The following is a 15,336-nucleotide window of genomic DNA, read 5'->3' on the forward strand; positions in this document are numbered from 1 at the left end:
GCCCTTAACAGAACATAGTCTCATAACCACAGTAATCCTTTTTGAGCATGATGTATTTTGCTATTTATTTTTTTTAACAGACAATAACACAGCTCTTCCAACACAGCCATTTTGTTAAGTGATTATGTTATGGTAATTTTCCCACAGCCACCAATTATCTATATCTATATCTATCTCTCTCTGTCTCTCTCTCTCTCTCTATCTTTGTGTGCATGTGTGTGTGTATAGATAGATAATAAATGGGTAAGCCGTATTAGACCAGTAGACAAGATGTAAAACAAAAACCCGGAGTATTGCAGTATGCAATGATACCTAAAGTTAACTCTCAAAAGCTTGACTTTTAAATATTGTTCGTCCAATAAGAAAGGTATCCTTGCATACTGCAATACTCCGTTTTTTTTTTTTTTTTTTACATTATATATATTAATTCAGACCAGGCTTTCGGGTAGACTATGGGTCTGTGTAATCCAGTTCGGATTTTTGTCTCTCAATTTGATTGTTTGATGATGAATTATCCAGGTGAGATAAAAGGGGAAGGCTGGAGCATGATGGGGCTCTGGCCCAGGACTCAGATAGCCTTTTGAGAGAGCGGCAATTTGGAGATGATTGTGAGTAAAAGGTTGCTGGAAATTGGTTTTGTGAGGTGGCTGAGAGAAACTTACCACCTGTAAGGGCCTGTTCACATGAGATCAGGTCCTGATCAGCAGAAGTGGAGCTGCTGATGCATTGCGTTTTTGGCCGCGTATTGGCCACGTTTTCGTCGCGTTTTTGATGCGTTCCAGCAAAAAAAAAAAAAATTTTTTTTTTTTGCTGGAGTGGGGCTTTTAGTATGTTAGCTGCAGCGCAGTGCGTTTTTGACGCGTTTGCGTATTGTGTGTGCGTATCCGGACCGTTTCCCCTTAGGGCCTGTTCACACGATGTCCGTTTTGTGTGCTGACCAGCTCCGTACGCTGCTGCACTCAAAATGCATCCCTATGTGTTTTATGGGCTACAGTTCTCACGTGCGCAGTCCGTTCCGCTTACGACAGGAAAAATACTGCATGTCACATTTTGTCAGGTCCGAAAACGGTCCGGATACGCAAACGCGTCAAAAACGCACTGCACTGCAGCTAACATACAAACAGCCCCACTCCAGCGCATCAAAAACGCGACGAAAACGCGGCCAAAAACGCAATGCATCAGCAGCTCCACGTCTGCTGATCAGGACCTGATCAGGACCTGATCTCATGTGAACAGGCCCTTAGAGAGGAAATCTTTCTGTTTAGTTAGAGCCTGGAAGGGAAGGATTTATTTTGTTTTTTATTTTGATATTGCAGCCTTTTAACCACTTCATGACCCATGATGGGATAATCCTGTCATGAAATCTGAAGGGGTTTAACAGACTCACGGAAAGGAAGGTAGGGAAGAAGCACAACTAACTGGCACAGACTTTGCCATAGTCTGTGCCAGTTAGTTGCGCTCCTTCCCTACCTTCCTTTCCGTTCCCAAAGTACACAGTTGGAAAACCAGGTCTAACAACATTAGGAGCTGCACAACGACCACGACACACCATAAACCAAGCCCCCCCTGTCAGGAAACCAGGGGTGTCACCTCCCCACAGGGTCAGCGGGCACGGCGCAGGGTACGGGTCTCCCTCCAGCCTGGCAGAACCACTGGCGCCAGGGTTGCAGGTGCGCATGCGCGAGTCGTGCGGCAGGTGCGCATGCGCGAGTCGTGCGGCAGGTGCGCATGCGCAGTATGAGAGAAATAATTTTAGGACCAATATTTACACGTATCTCTAAACTGATGACCTGTAGGGGCTTTTAAAGCATTGTCTATGGACTTTTTGGGGTACTGAATTCTGTTACAATTTTACGGACGCACACAATTTTTAACCTGGGCTGTTGGGTATCTATTTACTCTTTTATATTTTATAAAAAATGGTTTCATATATTTTTGGGGTACTAAATTTAACTTAAGGGCATTTTTCCCTAAATGTTTGGGTTTGATAATAGGTTGCGCTAATGTCGTGCAACATAAAAATTTGCAAGTGCCACCATTTTATTCTATAGGGTCTTGGCTTTCAGAAAATATATAATGTTTGGAGGTTTTAAGTAAATTTCAGGCCTAAAATGGGATTATAACATGGGTGCAAAAAATGAAAAAAAGGCCTTTGTCCTTAGGGGGTTAACCGCTTGCTATCCGCCCATCGTAAATACATGGGCGGATGCTTCCCAGTGGGTGGACATACATGTATGTGATTTATTTTCTGCCCACGCACACCCCCGAGCAGAATTATGCCTTTAGCTGTAATTCCTCTGGCTGTTATAGCCAGAAAAGAAGCTGGCGAAGCAGATCTCTTCTTCATCAGATTATTTGGGGGTCCCAAGGTGACATTAGAGTCTTGGGGACCCCTGATGTCTCTATAAAGAGGACCTGCCATTGTATATTGGCTATCACATAGGGGGTTTCTTAGCCCCCTTTTGTGATATTATTAAAGTTAATTATAAAAAAGATTTAAAAAACACCCCAAAAAATATGAATCTCCTCCACACCGTGTAGGGGAAGAGCATGCACATATAAATGTAAATACTACGTGCAAAAACAAAGATTACGCCACACACGTTACATATCGCCTCGAACATCAGCGTGTGAGCAATAATTCTAGCATTATTAATATTTACACTAAACTAATGAGCAGTAAAATCTTTTAAAGCTTCGGCTATGGACAATTTTAGGTATGGCCTAAACTTGTCCATAGCCACTTTAAACTTTTAGTTTGACTGTTTAAGACCATTGTCACGTGCTTTGTTGACAGTACAGTAAATTGGGTTAGTTAGGAAAAATCTGTAAATAACTTTAATAAGCTGTGAATAATGAATCTGACTCCCGAGGCAAAAACACATTTGAAAAAGATTGCTATACATGTCTCTGTACAAGTTTAAATTTATTTGCTCATCTTTTATGTGATCTTGTTTTTGCAACAGCTTTAACATTGAAGAGGTTTAAAGGTTAAGCTACATGGGTGATTTTAATCTTTTGCCGCTAGGATTTAGTGGCAGTGGCCTAAAAAGGCTTGAGCTAAACAATGTTACTACTGAAATCACTAGCCATTAGTTGAATGTTGTAGCAAATGCATGCAAAACAAATGGTTTCATATGGAGTAAACTACACCTGTAGCATGTAGGAGCAAGCAATCTTGCATTATCGCAACAAGATGCCATTACATTCTACTTGTGTAGCTCATTCCATGGGGAGCATTATTTTCCATTTGTTTATCAAACAGAAAGCAATGTTGGCCACCATGAAACCTTTACAACAACATACCAAAAGGTCCTGCTTCATCACACCAAAGGGTATAACCAAAGGCATTACTGCTTTTTACTCCCTTGCCAAATGGTTCTTTAGGTTTCATCCCATAAGACTCCAAGTGCCTGTTTTGAATTGGTAAGATGAGTTCTAAACTTCTGCTTATTGTTAACCATATGAAAAGCCCAGGGGTGTCTGAAATTCCACCCTCCACACCACTTAGAACAGCACTTACATTGTGGCATGTTACTGCTGTTTATGCAGCGCATTGTGAACCCAGACTGCATAACAACACCAGCTCCAGAGGGTGTGTTTGTTATAGGCAGGGGGACTGGATGGATGTAATTTAACACAGAAATGAACAATCACTGGCAGAAGACAACACAGTGCAGCACTAGAGCATGGTGCAGGTAAGTAGTGCCTTTCTGTTTGATACAGGAGAGCAAAGAAAATACAATTAGGAGCTTAAGTCCCTCTTTAAGGTTGACATCTCTTTTTTATAAGTAGATTCCATGCGTGCAAAGCAGGACTCAATATCCCTCATAGTGGGTAAGGCCTTAATATAGGTCTCCATATCCCACCCCTCCTGGGAGCTTAGGGAGGTCTGTGACAGGCACCTGGATCGATGCTGGGGACCTTCAGGGCTGTGGGGCAGGCAATCCCCTTGAGGCTGGCTCACCTGCTCCCTGTCAGGAGAATCGGCGTGTGCCGAGGAGAGCTCCGGCGGCGCCATCTTGGTCGCATGTGAGGAGGCAGCCTTGGAGGCCGCGGGTGCCGCTGTGCTGAAAAAACGGGCCAACTCCCTCGGCGTGGGGCCCGTTTTATGCTGCTTCTTCCCCTTCTTCCTCCGGTCACTCATGGTCGGCGAAGGGGAGAGCGGATGGCTGCTGTCTGCTGTGTTCAGTGCCCTGTGAGCGGGAGACGAGCTAAAGCACGTCTTACCGCTCCATGCGCCTGGCCACGCCCCCCGAAAATACAATTTATTAAACACAGTACTGAACGAGATTAGCATCAGGATTTAAAGATGGCAGAGTGACATTCAAGATGGCCAAGCGGAAGAGGATTGCTGCACCTCCATTTGCCCATGCTCCCTCTTGTTTGTGAACACACTTTTATTTTTATTTTTTACTGATAAGCCCCCTATGTGATTGTATTGTGCAGTGATGGGTCCTCTTTAGGGGAGTGCCCTGGGCACTTCCGGGTTCACAAACAGAAGTTAGGGAGGATAAGCGGTTGTCAGGAATGTAAACAAATAGAATACCATCTGTGCTCAATTTGTATGAAAGCGACGCAGGGCAGACATCAGAGGACTAATAGACTCCTAAAGAGGACTCCTCACTGCACAATACTATCACATAGGGGGATTGTCAGGAAAAAAAAAGTGTGCAAGCAAAAACAAATGTATTGATTTAATTTTTTAATTTAAAGGTGAATCATTTGCAAAGGGAATTCACAGCACATTCACTAAGATAAGGGAAAATTCCCTTGTAAAGCAACCAGCCTAATTGGATTTAGTAAATCAATCCCAATTACTTACTAAATAATAATCAGAGGATGCCATTAACATGCTAAATTACATTTTGTGCCCCAGAATTATTTGTAATGTGTTTTGTTTTACTGAAAATATAGGTTTATGTAACAGTTGTGTAAATATCACACAACTACTTCTGCATGTTCTCTGCTTTCATGAAACATATAGAATGCATCAAAATTGGAGCAGCTGTGCATGGCAACCAAACAGCCTCTCTCTTTCATTTTCAAACCTTAACTGACCAAATTGAAGAGAGAAGCTTATGGGTTGCCATGCACAGCTAGCTGCTCTAGATTTTGTCTGCTCCAGTTTTGATAAATTCCCCCGCATAATCTATTGAGGTTTTAGGCCAGGTGCAGACTTGGGTGATTCCTAGATGTGCATCCTGGGAATGTGCAATCGTATGGGGTTGCCGCACAGCCCCATTGATTTGAGCCGCGATCATATGCGATTGCTCGGGCAAAATCAGGGCATGAAACCACGCGATCTGCTTGGTCTGACTGGGGTGTCATTAGAAAAGAATGGCACTGCCAAGCGCGATCAGCAGCGGTGTCCGGAGGTAAATGTAATGGTAAATTGGCTATTGTGTTATATATAGAAGGTGATAATCAGCAGTAGTGTACAAGTAGAGGTTATATTTTGTCCTACTATATAGGTGGTAATAGAGAGCCATTATGCACAAGTTTATACTCAGCTGCTCTCTATACAAAACTTACATAGTTTAGTTTTCCTTGCAAATACAAGACATACAGTATATCAATTTTGATTTCTGTAGTACACAAAAACACACACTCTCTTACTAACAGAGGTTAGTCTAGCACAAATTGGGATTGATATTAATTAGTTAAAGCTAAATTGTTTGTTATATGGTATAAATTTGGAAAAAGTTGTTTATAATGGGACTCTGTTTAAAAATACTTCCAGATTATCATACAGAAAAAGTATTTGTTTCAGCCTTCATTTACTATTCTTTAATGTCAATATTTCATTTCTGGCAGTGCAAGCAAGTCTGTATCTATCTGTAGTCATACCATTTCGTCACCGAGCCAGCAAACTTCTAAAAAATCAATGATGCAGTAAAATAAATAGATTCATCTACCCAATGTATGCTGTAAAATTAAAAAGCAGGAAAAGTAAATCGACTGTCTGATATTACACAAATCAAACAATAAAAAAAGAACACATTTATATGATATGCGCCATAGTTTTATGATATTGCGCCAATAGATCATGTGTAGTACACTATATGGGTAATAAAAGTTACAAAATTGCCCAATTATACAATATGATATCTAGGCTTGAGTGCTTTTTCTCAGACCATGGAATTTTCAGGTGACTTAATCTTAATCAACATGTGCCAATCATGTTTCAAATGTATTTAATGTCCATGGGATTATAATGTCAATAATGAAACATATATATGAAAGTGTTATCCCTTATGCCTAAACTTAAAATAGATCAACCACTCTGATACACAGATAATTATAATGTGAATGTCATATACATTTTGTACACCTTATCTTACCAGCAGTCTTCAATAAAGCAGATCACTGTCAAAGCAGAACTGAGCATTTCTTAGCACATGTGAAATGTTGATTCTCATTTTATAAAGGTGCCAAAACTGTAGCCGTGCAACAGTAGTGCAGTGCAAAGCATTTCCCCCTACCTGTAAAACTCTCTTTATAAAAAAAAAAAAGTGTATGTATCTATGTTGTGGAGGTATAGGAATGTCCTACTTTGTGTGAGTGACAGTTCTGTTCTCCAATCTGTGGAGGGAGGGGCGGGTACTTGGTTATTAAAAATGTATAAATCAGACAGAACAAAGGAATGTGAAGTCTGAAAAGTGTCTAACACGTATCTTAATTCTGTGATCTCTAACCCTACATATCTTCAATATGTCCCTCTTTCGAAAAAATGTTCAAATAATATAACATTCCTATATATTATATCCACTTTTACCTCCCATTTTACTGCTGCTGTTTAAAACGATTTTATAGCTTATTTGGCCGATATAATGTATCATTTTAGGTATATGGTGTTTTATTACAGTAAACACATATTTATATGACTGTTATATAAATATACATTATTAAAGACTTGTTAAATGACTTTGCTATGAATGGAAGTGTAATATGTCTTTTATGAATTGTATGTTCTTTTAGACTTCGTATGAATAAGTAATAAGCTAGGTGGATAGTTTGAATAAATAGGTGAAAAAAAGTTGGGAAATATAAGGATATTTGGTCAATGAGAGGGTTAATAGGTAAATAGTGGTGAGGCATGTATGTCCAGCTCTTGCTAAAGTCTGTTTATACAGAATGAGTTGAACAGACATACGTGATGTCACCTTGCTGTCCACAGAGAACACATACATGTGCGGGTGGTGAGAGCGGACCCAACAGACATAGCACACTTGCCAATGTGGTTTTATAAATGGTTTTATGTACTTTTCATAAAGTGGCTGTTTGCCACAATGGAGATGTGTTTAAATTATTTGTGAGGAAAAGATTCATCAGAGCTCATCAGAGTGCATGAAGCCTGGGCTTATAATACAATCATCATCATCATCATCTGGGTTTACCCCTCTGTTTTGTGGGAGCACATTGGTTGAAGAATTGATCATGTACATGTTTTTGCATTGTATAGGGTTTCTATAGGAGGAAATTATTTGGACTGTTTGAAAACATGGACTTTGATACACATTGGTGCTGGAATTGTCTAGGGAGTCTACAATTGTTCTGACTGTTGTCTTTCAAATAACACACTCTAATTTTTATTATATAAGAAAAAACTGCCTAATTTCTCCGTCTTACATTGTAGCCCATTCAAGCAACTTATGTACTCTCCATTACACAGTACCTCAAGGTTTTTGTGATAGACCAAATCCCTGAAAAATTACTCCCCGAAGAAAGATTCCACCTCTTGTGCAAACAGGAGACGTACTGGATCTACAAACTAAACACATCCCCATTTGGCCTAAATGAAGAACTAGAGACCAACACGATCACCTGACCCTGACTAATCAGCAACCGCTACCTCCCGCCAGCCAAAATCAAATACACTACGGGAAAGCGTTTCCCACCACTCGCCACTCCAGTACATTTTCACCTTACCATCTTAACACCACCCTGTCACCAGAATTTAACTTGTCAGTACATACTCTTTCCCTTCTCCCACACAGTCCATCCAGCTTACGTAAGGTCCACACGCCAGGTGCTAACCATTTAAAAACCATTTTTTAAAATAAATTTTCCAACCAGAAAACCTTTCCCGCCACCAATATTATTGGAGGGGTTTTTCTCCCCCTCTTCGCTCACAGGGGGTATATTAACATTTCAACTTCTATTCTTTCACCACATCCTGCCTAACCTGTTGTAAATACAGAACATGCACAACACAAGTGTTCTTTTTCCAATCCAGCCGAATATGTACCAAACCTTCATCATCCCCCTCCTTTTTGGCCGTACCGCTGTTGTCTCTATGGCATGCCTCCATGCAAAACCACTATGAATCACAGGCCATCGCGGCCCAAAATCACTTTCTTGCGCTTACACCTATCAGTTCCTACATACACCGCCCCCCTGAGTTGCTCCGCCCACACCTGTCAAGTTTAAAACCGTCATTCCAGCCATCAGTCTTTCCCACAACTAGGCTTGATAAAGAAGCAATATGCTTCAAAATGCGTAGCAGCCTGCGTCCTCTGACACACCACGCTGTCGCCGGGCTGGTTCCGTGCTCGCGAGTGTTGTGTCATCACCCTTATCTCCACACTGCCTCTCTCCCCTACCTTCACACCTAAGGGCAGCCTCCCGCGCTTACACACCACTGGCAATCAGACCGCTCGGACACCGGACCCACCTGCAACACTGTGCCTGCTCCCGTCCTGACAGTCTCTCCCCCTCCTGACAGTTGAGCCTCTCACACACCACCCGGGCTGTTTGCCCCTTGCCCGGCGGTGTGTGTCTTCCCACACCCCATGTGCATCAATCATTTCCTCAGCTCACTCCCTTCTCCCTGCCATTACCGCTACCTTGTCAATTCAGCACCGAGAAAACTTGTCCTAACAGTAAATAATAAATAAAAAAAAAATCAAGAACCTCCCTAGCTCAGCCCGAATCAGTGAATTATCTCAGGCAATAGATCCTCCTGTTGCCATTGGATTCTGGCACACACGGACCGGACCTGCACAAGCTTAGGATCACACTTCAACTCTAGCCATAACACCTCCACGGCTTCTCATGGACACAACCTGCATATAGACCTCAAGCGATTTTCATCAAGTGTCGTATCAGAACTCGCCATCAGGATACCAAATAGCGCATAAACTATTTGCTCACATCTCAACCTTTTCTAATCATTCAAAGAGACCACATACCAACTCATCAAACTACATAGGACCTCAAGATTTTTGCTCCAACCCTCGCCGATGACATCGCATCACCTTTAACCTAACAGGGAGTTTCTACACACCACACCTGTGATTTATTAATTTTTTATTTTTCACCTCTCCACCGTTCTCTACCCTTCTTACTGGTCCCAGACCATCCAAGCCAGGAGGCTAAGCACCTCTTTTGCCTCCACATCACCATCATGCTTACCCGCAACCAAGGCCCACCTTTTGGCCCACACCTTCTCTGCTCCTGGGTCGTGGCGCTTCTTTCTCTCCTTTTTTTGTACTCTCCGTGCACTGTGCTCTAAAAAAAAATTATTATATCAAATTATGTGCTACTAGCAAATTGGTTAAAAGTTTAAATACATGTTCCTATAGCTTTTAGATTTATTGTGACTGTGACTTCCACCGCTCAATTCAGGCCTACTACTGCCAGAAAAAATATCATGTCACAGCCAAAACTACATAAATCTGTTGCTATTATATAAGCCAAGCTAAATGTTCAGTTAAAAAACAAACTTACTTAGGCAAAATATGTGGTGCTAGAATACGTTATTGCTGTCTGTGATCATCGTACTGTTCTATAACACACCATACAGCTTAAAGACATATTCCCAGCTTCTATTAGAAAGTAAGCCCCCCCCCCCTCTCCACTGATTTGATACTTTGTTAAAAATGTTTTTGCATTAGTACATATCCCCCAGGGCAGTGCCCAGCTCCCCATGCCCTTTGTTTGGCATTTGATTGACATAATTGATTTCAAGAGTTGCCCCTATAATGAGTTCAATGGGATTTGGATTGAAATTTGCAAATTCTGTTTTTTGCGATGTGTTCGACCAACAGCCCAAGGACCATACCCAGGCTGATTCGCTCATCCCTAATTGTCAGGAGGTGTATTCTCTTTTAGGGCCGGTTTCACACCACAAAGTCTGCGTTCCAGTGTGTTAGACCGCTGGACCGCAAGCTGGCTGGCTCCCTGCGTTCAGGTGCGGTAGGGGGCATGGTGGTGCATTGAAGTCAATGGCACCACAGCCACGCTCCCCGCCCGCAGTGCAATTGCCCACACCCGGAATGCAAGCAAATTAGTGCCTGCGCTCCAGTCCGGTGCAATCTGCAAAAATACTTCAAGCACTATTTTTCAGATCACACTGGCCCGGAACACAGACACTAATAAATCAATGCACCGCCATGCCGCCGAACGCAGAGAGCCGGCCGGCTTGCGTTCCAGAGACCGAACGGACTGGAAAGTGGATTTTGTGGTGTGAACCGGCCTCGAGGCAATACATGCTACAAGTTTTACCCTCAAATATATCTGATGCTAGGTCTGCTTTACACTCGGTATGAACATAATATACCAGTTCCAGTTCAGTTAGTACAGAAAGGTAGCATGTGGCTCTTAAACCTACACTTAGACACCACTGTGCTAGATGTTATGATAAATGTCTGAATATTTTGATCAGGTATTAAAATGTTTGCAATCAAAGAAGATGTCACCAAGAAACAGTGTTAATCATTAATGAAGGACCCTATTAAAAATAGAATGGCATTGAGCATTATTATTTATTTACCCTGGCAACAACTGTACTGCAAATGATGCAACTTCCCCTATTAACATTGAAGGAAACCATATTTTTTAGTATTGTTTAGTATTTGCTAGGTTATCGTTCACCTTTTTTTTTCTACATTTAATAATTTGTAACAGTACGTATGGTAAAAATGAAGCATGTCAAGAAATAATCCCACATCATAATTTTTCTGTTTATTCTTATAGGTATGCCTTTGCATGTCATGTTAATAACTTATTTTTAAGCTGAATATTCTGAATTTTGTAGTTGTTCTTCTAAATATACAGTAAAAAGCCCATGCAAAAGCTGCAAGTGTTGAAGTTGCATTATTCAGAAGAAATAATGTGACTTCATTTTCTTGTCTGATTAAATTATTCAGCTAATGGAGACATTGTTCACAAAAGGGTGCTTGCGTGTCATGTAATTTGAATATAACTTGGGCTATTATAATATGCATTGTTATATGACATTTTTAGGCATACTTGCGGGAGCAAGATTTAAAGGGAACCTGTCATGATGTAAATAGGGCTGTAATTTCTGCCTTTTTCTGTTATATGCATGCTGCAGGGCTGTTCTTATAGTAATCCCTCCTTTCCTGCATACTGAGTCACTGACTTGGAACAAGCATATCCCTAAAAACTGATGAACACATTCTTGCTTCAGGTTTGTAACTGACTACGAGAAGTAAAGATTTTACATGTTTATCTTTTTTATTATTGCTTTTCTTTTATTCTCTTTGCTTTTTATTTATCTTGATTATGTAAGAGTTGTCATATAGAAGTTACACAAAAAAGAAAGGGTGAGAATGACAGCTCTGGGGCATGCACTCCAAATAATGCAGGGATGTACTGCAATGGCAGTATCATATGTTCCCTTTAACTATACTGGTGTTCTGTATATTAAAACAGAACTATGGGGTAAGTGTTTTTCCCCATAGTTCTCTTAAGGGTTGCGGGAGGACATATACCTCCTGTGACCCAAAGAAAGGTGGGTAGGGGTTAAGAAAGAATGTAGTTTCTAGAATGTTAAAAGGGAAGAGTTGTTTAGATTTCTAAATATAACCTGGTAATCTTAAAATCTTTGTGATAAACTGATATTTTGAAGCTGCACAGGGCCCCCTAACCCAGAAAATCCACACACGGCTAGCAAACAGACAGAACACACCGTCACCAACACAGACAGACCATGCATGCAGTCAGCCACAACATGAAAGACTGATCCACATTCAATTACAGTACACTCAGTCACAGCACCTAGACGGACCCATACATTCATTCAAATCACACAGATTGACCCACGTGTTGAATCACTGCACCCAAACATGGCACACACACACACACAAAACACAGAAACAGACAGCATGCAGTCACAACACAGACACTCAGAGAACAGACATAGCAAACAGGCAACACACACAGAATATACCATTACCACTCGGGTACTTTACAATACCAAATGTTAATTAATAAAATAATTGTGTTGTGCTGTGAACCAAAGTCCCACAGAAATGGTATCCAAATCTATCTATCTTACATCTACACAAAATTGTGTGAAAAATATAAATCCCAATCTTATTTTATAAACCTCTTATATAAATAAACGCACATTAACTATGCATCCACATTAATATAGTATCAAAGTGTAAAAGTGTTCAGTCCACATAAAGTGCTTCAATCAGTGTAACAATTATCATTCCACATACAGTGTTCAAGTTATGTGAACAACATTGGTGTATTATTGATGTATACACTCGCATTACATCTATCGACCGTGTCTTCACCCATGTGAAATCACAGTATCTGCCTCTAACCTTATGAATAGACCTCTCAGAAAGAAGGTCTTTAGCGTGTTACTCCGTTTGTAACCAGGCAGGGGTTCGCCTAACTTTAATCAGTCTAAGGATCGTTCTACAGACTCCTCCAATGTTTAATCTCAATTAGTCCAGTAGATGACGCTCATCCACACCGGATGATCCCTAATGTCACCTAATTGGTCCTTGGGTGACATTAGGGATATGAAACACCTCAGATGTCTCAATAAAGAGGACCGGTCACTGTATATTGGCTATCACATAGGGGACTTGTTACCCTATGTGATAGCAATAAAGTTAAGTGGAGAAAAATAGTTACAAAAATAAATTAGTCCCATATAAAAAAATTGTGAAAAATTAAAGTCACATATAAAATAAAAAAAACATTAGGTCCCCCGCCCCCACATACAGACGCAAAAATGCGCCTGGTGCGTCTACATACAAAAATGACAATTGCGCCGCACATTTTTACATATCACCATGAACATCAGAGCGTGACCAATCATTTTAGAGCCATCAATCACTGATGACACAAAACTGATGAGCAGTAAAAGATTTTAAAGCGTCACCTATGGTCAATTTGGGGTATGGTAGTTTTTTTTATCTAGTTACCCAACGTGACCCCGTCTTTTATATTTTTCCAACAAATTGGGTAATAATAAGTGTTTTATAACATAAAGTAGGGAAAAGTTGTTGTTTTTTCAAAATGGTTGGTGCTTTTTTCTTTTTTTAGTAAAAAATAAAAACCCAAGTGGTGTTTAAATACCACCAAAAGAAAGCTCTTTCTGTCCCCAAAAAATGGTATAAAATTAATTTCAACACAGCTTTGCATGACTGAACGAATGTCAGTCAAAATATTGCAGCACTGAATACTAAAAAATGGCCTGGACAGGAAGGGGGTGTAATCATCAAGTGGTCATCATGATCGAGATAATAAATAGTTAATTAACTGCAGATCAAAGTCTCAGTTAATTCATCAAACCCACTACTGAGCAGGTGTATCTATAATTTTAGTGGTCATGCAGTTGCTGTATGCTGTCCTGGCAGGAATACCAGACCTTGCGATTACCTGGAACAGAAAATGGTGTGCTTGTCATAAGTAAAGTTTATTCAATATGTATTTGGCAGGAAGGCAAGACAAACATTCTGCTGCGTCACAACAGGTTACATGAAATTTTAAGCAAACCCATATTAGCATAATTGATGAGATACATCCGAGTGACATTCCACACTGCTTAGGCACGGAAATACAAATCATCCAATAATATTCAATTATCTATCACAGCAATGAGATGGTTAACTGTCTAAAACTGCAGAGTCACTCCCAAAATTGCTTTATCTTTATACCTATTTTTGAGGAAACCTTGGTCAGATTGAAACATTCTTTTTAGGTCCCATTCACACACGAATCGGCCGGCACATACAGCTCCATGCTGCGTGCGGGGCCGTACCAAGTAACTGCCGGGAAGGACAGGTGCTGCGTGTGATTAGTACGCAGCCCCCGTCCTTCCCTATGGGGCTACGCGGCCGTAGGCCCCCTACGCTCACCTCAATTGCAGGTCCATAGGGGTGCGGGTTTTCTGGCCGGGACGCATACAGGATCCATTCCGGCGGCGTATGAATACGCTCACCCACACCCCTACGTACCTGCAATTGAGGTGAGCGTAGGGGGGCGTACAGCTGCGTAACCCCATAGAGAAGGACGGGGGCTGCGTTCTAATCACACGCAGCACCTGTCCTTCCCGGCAACTACTTGGCACGGTCCTTTGTGCGGGGCTGACTTTGTCTGGTGTCTGAAACATTGCCATATTCGGGAGTATTGGTCACTTTATCAACAGCTCATAAGGCTAGAACTTTACAAAAAGAGGAAGTTCTGCAAAACCTGTGAACTGAAAACAAGGCTGATGTAGAGATAAAAACACAGAATGTCACTAATGAAACTTTTGTTCATCTTTTCAACAAAAAGGTTCTACAAACTTAGGCTGCAGCTGTACAGTAGGCTGCAAAATCTGCAGCATACTACCTTTATCCTGGTAGCTTTTTAAAGGTCCTCTGAAAATACAAAGAAAAGGTGAGAATGGCAGCCCTGGGGCATGATCTCCCAAATTATGCAACAATGTACTGCAATGGCAGTACCATATGTTCCCTTTAACTATACTGGTGTTCTGTACATTAGGCTTTTTAACATGTTTAGGCCCCTTTCAGACAGCAGTCTGATCAGGTAAGCCTGTCATAAGACCTTTATCCTGGTAGCTTTTTAAAGGTCTGCAAATACCAACTTTTTGAGAAACTAAATTTTCATAGGTATAGGCACACATCCTATGGCACGGGCTTTTGGTTGTTCAGGCACCAAGCACTGCCTTTTGGGAGGTGTGTCTCTTCTCTCCATGCACAAAGGTTTGGACTTTCTGGTAGTTTCCTGGAGCAAATGAGCAATCACAGTAACTGTTAGTTGTGGCACCTTATAGTGTCTGCTGTACAAATGCAACTATTTACAGTTGTGTAATGTGTGATATAGATTTACTTAATTTTATATAGAAATGTGCCTATTTGTACTTATATTAATTATAATGTTTTCAATTTTGCTTGGATTACTTATTCAAAAAGTTTTTGTAGTTATATACTGTGAAAGCGTTTTATATATAGATAGATAGCTAGATATAGATCTAAATCTATCTATCTATCTATCTATCTATCTATCTATCTATCTATCTATCTATCTATCTATCTATCTATCTATCTATATCTATAT

At 40.9% G+C, this 15,336-nt stretch overlaps 1 protein-coding gene across 1 annotated transcript in view; it reads left to right on the forward strand.

Moving 5' to 3' along the window:
* The window catches only part of IMMP2L (inner mitochondrial membrane peptidase subunit 2), a 274,254-nt gene that overhangs the window by 208,251 nt on the left and 50,667 nt on the right, over positions 1-15,336 (forward strand). The window lies entirely within an intron of this gene.

The sequence above is a fragment of the Nanorana parkeri genome, unplaced genomic scaffold (genome assembly GCF_000935625.1).
Source record: "Nanorana parkeri isolate BGI_ZX_2015 unplaced genomic scaffold, ASM93562v1 scaffold91, whole genome shotgun sequence".
NCBI classification, from domain to species: Eukaryota; Metazoa; Chordata; class Amphibia; order Anura; family Dicroglossidae; genus Nanorana; species Nanorana parkeri.